Source organism: Pollicipes pollicipes, unplaced genomic scaffold, assembly GCF_011947565.3.
Source record: "Pollicipes pollicipes isolate AB1234 unplaced genomic scaffold, Ppol_2.1 Scaffold_4881;HRSCAF=5763_pilon_pilon_pilon, whole genome shotgun sequence".
Lineage (NCBI taxonomy): Eukaryota > Metazoa > Arthropoda > Thecostraca > Pollicipedomorpha > Pollicipedidae > Pollicipes > Pollicipes pollicipes.
The window spans coordinates 51,655,987-51,657,840 of NW_023596576.1; positions in this window are offsets into that span (position 1 = coordinate 51,655,987).

Genomic DNA, 1,854 nt, shown 5'->3' on the forward strand with positions numbered 1-1,854 from the left:
TTCAAAGGGCACGCCATTACAGTTGCGATGGCGTAGCAATATATACATCATTACCAACGAATAGCCATATGTTGCAGTGCTGCACGTTTTCAGTGGTGTCTGGCCAAAACTTGGAAAATTTTTTTGAGAATCCAGCAGCAGCAATAAAAATTTTGTGCAGCATTACACAGGCAAAGTTTTTCACAATGCATTAGGGGACTGAGTGTGAAAATGTTTATACCTCAAAGTGCACAAAAATGAATTGTGTATCACCCACAATTTTTTCAAGGTAATGCAGGCTAAAGAAAGCCTAAATGAGCAGGAACCTGAACACCTTCCCTACTATGAAATGGCAGGTAGACATTGCATGGACAATGACATTTTGTCCACTGGTCAAGCTGGTGTTACATTAAGATGCTTATTTTTATCTCTGTTAGCTGCATATTTTTTTCCAATACACCATGGCTAAAGTGAGGTCAGAAAGCTGTAAAACCTCATACATTCTGCTTTGATACAGGTTTTGTTATTGAATTACAGTGCAGCAGAACGAACTAGACTCAGGCTGTAGATTACTGAATGAATTTTGATATATTTAGCAATGCCTGCTGCTGGCCCAAATAAACTACAGCAGATTGGTTAGGGCATGCTAAATATCTGTTTTGTAACCAACTACAGTTGGTATGCTAAGTCATTGGTAGTGGCTAGTGAAGCAAGATGATACTGTGGACTGTTTTACCTCACTCAGGAAATTGGGTCTGATAATTGTTTTATGTTATGTTTTGGTATATATCTGAAAATGAAGCTTGATTAAGATATATTGATTTGATTAAAAATTGTATGCACTCAAATGTGGAACCCTTGCATCAATATTTGTTATACTCAGTTGTGATTAAAGTAAATACCTATGTGCTAAAATTGCAAGGATAGCTACCTTCAATGTTTTTGTTTCAAATCTGCACACTTCTGCTTCAGCAAACCATGGCCCATTTTTCAAATTATTTCACAATGATTATCGCAGAACAATATTAGCAACATGCCATACATCCACCGACAGCACCATTATGGCCATGCCATACACAATGCACAGTGATAGGATAGGATTCTCTCTTCTGCTGAGCATGTCAATAAAGATGATGCTACTGATGTTTATAGGGCTGACAATGTTGGGGAATTTAAGCTACCAGTGTAACCTAACATAAGATTTGTCTCGCTAGGGCAATAGGGAGCGTTGTTCCATGCTCAGCTGTCTTGTTGACCATTCTTATCTAATCCTGGCCTGATTCAGGCATAATCCAGGATTTTCTCAACAGTGAGGCATTTATCTTCCTGAGGCATTTAATATGATAGAGCTGCTGCAAGGTCTGATGGCTCCTGCTTATATGTGTGGCATCTTCATGAGTTTAAGTTGGGTGGCCACATCTGTCATAATGGTGTGCAGCTTTGGTTGCTTTCTTACATATGGGTAGCCTGTTTGGTGGTGCCCTGCTGTGCTTTTCATTCTTGGTCTGCGCATGCTTCAATGGAGGATGTGCCCCATGGCTTCCTTTTGATCCTCTGTTGTTTTGCTTGTGTTGTCTGGCAGAGCGCTAGTCAGATCTTCATGTTGTTTCTTCTTGCAGGTGTGGATGACCTGAAAGCCATCAACACTCCCTGACTCTCAGCGAGAATAATGACATTTAGCCTATATATACTTTGTTTGAGGCATCCCTGCTTGTCATCAATGGATTTGCAGTTCTTAATGAAGAAAGATTCCTGTCAAAGAGTGAGTATTTTTAAAGCACAGCCTTTCATTTTATCTCAATGTACTTGAGTGCAGCTATATGCTGTGATTTCTTGACACTAAGCAGCCAGGCCTGTATATATCTACAATGGAAG